We start from the raw sequence: 6,773 nt of genomic DNA, 5'->3' as shown, positions 1-6,773 counted from the left end.
CATTAGTAGTTATAGTATTAATTATATCCCACTCATATAAATATCAAAACGTTTATGTTAATTATGTCACAAAATATCCACCGGCCAGATTGGCTCTCCAACACGGCTCCCAAAAACTAAAATGCAATATGATTAAAAAGTAAATCTAGGCTTAGTGAAACCCTCGGAACTACAAAATTAAGTATTAACTTTCTCAAATAAAGTGAAAGTAAGCCAAAGCACCGGTTTCAAAATCTTTTATACGAGCTCTAGAATCATGTTACCTCATAGCCTGGTTTTAGAAAGTCATCATGTAAACTTGCCACACCTTTTTACGCCCAGCGAAACATTATAAGCTTTTCTGGGGAAATCTCAAATCTTAATCTACGACAGGGTTTCTCTTAGGTTTTTAAGTTTTATAGCGAAATATAACGTCTCATCCATTTTACTTCCAGCAATAAAGTCTATTAATAGAGCTCTCGTAATCTGGTAATAGTTCGAACTAATCCCAAATTATAAAAGTCAACATCTTTGATCTTTGTGTTGTAACACCCACTGCCCATGCACGTACACGAAAAAAGTTTAAAGTATGAAAGAGTAATCTAGAAAATTCGAATAATTCGTAAAATTTATCGCACAAAGATGGTACTGGTAGAGAAGTACAAATCATAAAATTTATCCAAATAAGTGTTTCATCAGAAGAGGCACAGTAGAAATGAAAATGGGCATTCATTGTTGACATCTGTTTAGTAAAACATACATTTCCCAAGCCCCAAATTTTTCTTTCAAAGCGTAAATTAAAGCGTATTTTAAAAAAAATAGAGGTTGGGCCAAGATAGCCCACGAGAGGATAGCATTGAGATGCTTTGCCTACCTCTGGGGTGTGGCAACCCTGGGGAAGGTTGCCGGTGAAATTAGAGTGAATGGTGGAGGATGGTGTAAAAAGTGACTTGAAATTGAGTCAAAATGATACGCTTAAGTGCCAGCTGGGTTTGGAAAAGTAAGAATAAGATGAGACGAGACAGCAAATGAGTTAATACTCTAAGTCACCCCGGTCTGATCCAGCTCTTCCGGCACAATTAAGCGTTTGGTGCGGTTTGCGAAATTGACAATCGTGGCGATTCATGTGTTGGTTGTCGAATATGTCATTGGCAGAAAGGTAGTAGTACAATCGGCAACATTCCTGTTTTGTGTCAGCATCATTCCATGGAATGATTCCATCTTCCTACCCATTGTACGGCCATTATATCGGCTCATTCAATTAGGTATAAACAGTCAGAACTCAGACCATTCGTAAAGTCAAGAGAAACTAATTGAGGATTGAATGAGACCCCTGCTCGGCCTTTTGTTTGGGGGAAGTAGGCAAGACAAAGTCACGTGAGAAGCTAAGGGAGCTGAATTATTGGTGGGTACTGGTCGCGTGACCAGCTAAAGAAGCTCTCCGATTGGTCGGAGGGGTTAGTTCAGAACGTTACAGTCCCTGATTCGACAAAAGTTTTATGAACAAAAGGTACCAGTGGAGAAGTAGGAACGGCTTGAGTACGCTCTAGCAGTACGCGTATTTTCTGCGTCCATGATAATGGCTAAGAAAATTGAACCAACAAATATTTTTAAAACAAATAGAATCATAAAATATTTGGCATATTGTTCCCAAAAATGAAGAATCCAGAAGGTGAATTAATTAATTGTATATTAATTATGAAAAGAATTTTTATAAATTTGTTCCGGACACGGGACATTGTAATTGTATCATGAATGTGAGAAAACTGTCTATGACTATATTTACTATTTTATACTTGATCTAGACCAAACAATGAATATTATTTTCCATACCAAGAGATAGTTAATGCTTCAGATAATAAATATTCTTTCATCTTTGTGTGGGTATCGTTGAGCCACTTTTAAAATTTCCTGACAGAAGAAATCGTCAAACATTTGAAAACGCACTAAAAATAAAACCGTAATTGCATTCGCTGCCCTGAAATGTCCGCAAATGACGCAAAACCGGGGGTTTAGGTGTAATGATATCTGCACTACATGTGCTCAGAACTCTGGAGGACCACCGTGCGGGATAATCTAGCTGAGGGCTTGCTTATTATTTTATAGCCGGAAAACTGATCTCAGGAAAAAGCTAATAACGACGCCTACGTGACGCCCACGTGCACTTACCAGATACAACCACGTGACACGTTACCAGGCTATGATGGCTCCGTGCACGCGTAATAAGACAAACGCAATATCACGTGACTAATCACGTGGCTTGGAGTGGTTTTCGGGATAACTGGATAATGAGATAACTACTTGGGCTGGGGAGTAATCTGCTGACCATCGGGAAACGGCTGCCTAAGGAAAATCTACAATTAAGGATTAATGTTAATACTTTAATGATGGATGTGTATCACGCGGATCAGATCAGTCATATAATCGTAGTGGAATTGCCATGGTGATTATAGTGGCGTGCATCTTCCGATCATTTGTATTAACATGGCCTCGTTATAGACTTATTAGCGGTCGGGATATATTGCTGAACGTTTTCATCATCAGTTCCACAAACATCTCATTGTGCTAGTGCTACTGCATGGCAGTACCGGGTCGTAAATCCACCCTGGACTCCACCCTGGACTCCACCCTGGACTCCACTCTGGACTCCACTCTGGACTCCACCCTGGACTCCACCCTGGACTCCACCCTGGACTCCACCCTGGACTCCAACCTGGACTCCACCCTGAACTTAGTTCTGAAGTAGTTAATATTCATATCTTAAACTTGAAATACTACTGACTTAAATACTTCGACAGAAAAGCACTCTGCAAATTTGATTACAATCTATAAGAACAAGAGAATTTTATTGATATTACAATGCTAATAAAAGACAAAAGATACTCAAGTTATTATTCTTATTGCATCCAGAATCCAGATAAATAATTTACCCATCAAATTAACATTTTAATTGAAACCTTGCTGGAATAATTGACCAATCACCATACGATTCGGAAACTTAAGGATTGCCAGATCATCGAAAGAAGTGGATGGAATTAACGGATATGACAGGATCTGCATTTCACGAAACGATCCAAATAATCAAATATTTACAGATGACCTGAATTGAACCATAGATCTGCTGGAAAATGCCATGTTGATATGAATAAGCCTTGTTTACCGACTAGTAGCCGCTGAATAACGACCATCACTAAGGTAATAAATTCTGAAATTGTTAGATCTTATGTGACATAAACGATTGCAAATTGTGCCTTTGTTGATTGCCGAACAGTTACTGTAAAGGTGTTAATCTTTCTTGACTAGAATATCTCAATTGACCTGAATGATCACGCTCGAGAGTCGAGAAATAATTGTAAAATTATCTTGATTCAATAGTTCTATAGTCAAATTTTGCGCAATTTTCGCCCATGATCCCTAAGATCCGAAGTTTAAAGTGTGCTTTGAGCACACAATATATCTGTTAAATACCTGCACTTTAATGAAAAGAGCAAAAGAAATGCGGCTTATATCGCCATTTTATTGGGGAATTTATCATATACGATGGTTAGAAATTCTTTAAAAATTGTCAAAATGAAACTGGTGACCAAAATTTATCCCCACCTTATAAGGAATGAAGCCTTACTCTTAATTAGGGTGATAATTACTAATTAGGGCGGTCAGCGTCCATGATTAGGTATGATGAATTATTTGACTTAAGGCGGATATAAACTCCAAGCAGAGATAAGGTATGTAAAGTATTTAAGTATGTTATGACCATTGCTGTAACCATAGCACCATTATTTTATGTCCCACAAGTATCATTTCGAGACCGACAAAGTGTCTGCGAAACTTTAAATAATCATTAAAATCATAATTTAGTCATAATTTCATCACTTTATGTTCCCCCAATTATGATAGTCAAAGCAATTTAGGACCGACATAAATTGTTCGTTCCAGTTTGTCGAGAGCTCACAAGTCCCATTAATGCCTCTTAGTCGATAAAAAGTTTAAGGGTTCCATCATATTGATGCTCATATTCATGATATTTGTGATCATAGTTTCATTAAGATTCTTTTCTTAACAGCAACCAACGCGGCCTGGTGTCTAGTTATAACGCTAAAACAGTAAAATACTTCGATTGAGTCACGCTCGTGAAATGATAAGCATCAAAGTCCCCAAACCTATAATTATAGAATTAGAAAATTAGACGATCTCAAACGAAAGCAAGGAAATATCACGTGACCCTATTTATCATTTATGTACTCTGTCTACTCCATAGTTGGTTCGTGCACACTAAACGCACTTTTAAAACCGAACGCACGAAAAAATTTTTAAAACGCACTTTTATCAAAACAGTGCATGGGCACGGAAAATGTAGAAAAACTTGTATATATCCACCGTAATGTGCGCAATATCAGTGCATCTGAAAATCGACTGGTGCAGCTGCACGTGGTAGTTCTCGTTTACACTACCTTAATAAAATGCAGGAATGAAGAATTTTGTCATTTTTTAATTCGTAAACCTCGTAATTTAAAGGCAGACGCACGTAACGCACTTTACCGCACTTAAACGCACGAAAAAAACTTCACGAACTAAACGCACTTTTCCTGGAAAAGTAACGCACGAACCAACTATGGTCTACTCAAGTGATTAAATTTAATTGTGTCGCTAGCTAAGTCTCGACCATAACAATACATTCTAATGATAAACCCAATGAAAATAAAAACATGTCTAATGATAAAACCAATGAAAATAAAAACATGTCTGATGATAAACCCAATGAAAATAAAAACATGTCTAAATGAATATGTATAAGATTATGAATAACAATTTTTTCATTAACTCAATGCATTTTCAAATACAATTTGTCTATGATAAAATGCATACATATTTTCTGGAATTTTGGTCATAATCAAAACTGATGGGAAAGGGAGAAATGGGAAAGGATCGATGAAAATTATCAGGAAATTATCTATGTGAAAATTCAGTAGTCCTATACTATAACCACCTCAGCTTCTACCTCTAGCTGGCCTATTGAGTATTGATGACGTTTTATATTAGCACAATAGAAAAAGGAAAAGCACTGCACTGTAACCTGGCATATTTCGTTATCGTAACAATTATAATGGTTTTAAACAAATAAGTCTGATCGAAAATCCCAATGATTTATGGTTTATTACGAAATAGAAATATTATAATACCATAATGAGATGGATGGCATCATTAATCAAAGTTTAGATATCCAACTTACAAAATACTTCATAAACCTCAGTCAGACCTGTTTTTAAACTACTAGCTATGTTACTCAGCCATGTATGTGAGCAAATACAATAGTTACAAAGACTTTAGAATACACCCGACTGTGACTTTGTACCTAGTAATAGTCATAAATCAACATAAGAATATCGTAGATATCAATCATGAATAAATCATGGGAGTTCTTTGAGGACACATTACTTTTGCTCTTTTGATCTTGTGAAGAAAATTATGCAATCTTTAAGTTATATCTGGTGTTATATCTGGTGTTCTTAAAGTTATATGTGCTAGAATAAGTAAAGCTGTTAAACTTTACTGGATTGTCAGGGTCCCATTAAATGATTAAATATTTAAGTATTTAAGTATTTAAGGGGGGGGGGGGGGGGGGGGGTTCACCCTGATTTTTTTGTGAAACTTGGTTTCGAGATAGTAGTTGACCAACAAACTAGGACCAGTGACCGAACTTTAGAGGGGGTCCCAGACCCCAACCGCCAAACGGTGCCCGCGGGGCAGCCACGCCCATATTTGGTCCAAATTAGGCCCAATTTAGCCAAATACCCTCAACATGCCCAAAACCCAGATTTTAGGTGCTTTACTTGTAGCCTAGTGGTCCCCTGAACTCGTATATGAAGTTTCATCAAGATTGGACAAAAAATGACTGTGTTATGAGCCAAAAACCATATGCCCATATTTGGGTATACGCACCAAATTTGGTCGATTTTGGCCCATAAATTGGTCAAATATCAATATTTTTGAATGAAACCAACTTTATATGGAAGGTAAGCCTATATTACACATTCTCTATGATTATCAGCTCAGTATTTACCTAAATGTGGATTCTGTGTTCAATTAATCGCAAAAAATGAACAAAATCGCCCTTATCTCAGTTCGCGATATTTGCGAAACTGATTTCGTTCAAAACAATAGAACTCAATAGGGTTTCAATATTTTTACATGAAATTTTCAGAATCAACGTAGAATCGTATTTTAAAAAAATTTGGCGGCCAAATTCTAAAAAATGCCCGGCAAATTTCAGAATTTGGCCGCCAAATTTTTTTAAAGGCCTAACTCAAAATTCCATTTTAAAACTTAAGGTCGAAATGCGATTCTACGTTGATTCTGAAAATTTCATGTAAAAATATTGACACCCTATTGAGTTCTATTGTTTTGAACGAAATCAGTTTCGCAAATATCGCGAACTGAGATAAGGGCGATTTTGTTCATTTTTTGCGATTAATTGAACACAGAATCCACAGTTAGGTAGATACTGAGCTGATAATCATAGAGAATGTGTAATATAGGCTTACCTTCCATATAAAGTTGGTTTCATTCTAAAATATTGATATTTGACCAATTTATGGGCCAAAATAGACCAAATTTGGTGCGTATACCCAAATATGGGCATATGGTTTTTGGCTCATAACACAGTCATTTTTTGTCCAATCTTGATGAAACTTCATATACGAGTTCAGGGGACCACTAGGCTACAAGTAAAGCACCTAAAATCTGGGTTTTGGGCATGTTGAGGGTAATTGGCTAAATTGGGCCTAATTTGGACC

This window comes from Bolinopsis microptera, chromosome 4 (genome assembly GCF_026151205.1).
Source record: "Bolinopsis microptera isolate Bmic1 chromosome 4, MBARI_Bmic_1.0, whole genome shotgun sequence".
NCBI classification, from domain to species: domain Eukaryota; kingdom Metazoa; phylum Ctenophora; class Tentaculata; order Lobata; family Bolinopsidae; genus Bolinopsis; species Bolinopsis microptera.
This window is presented reverse-complemented; position numbering follows the sequence as displayed.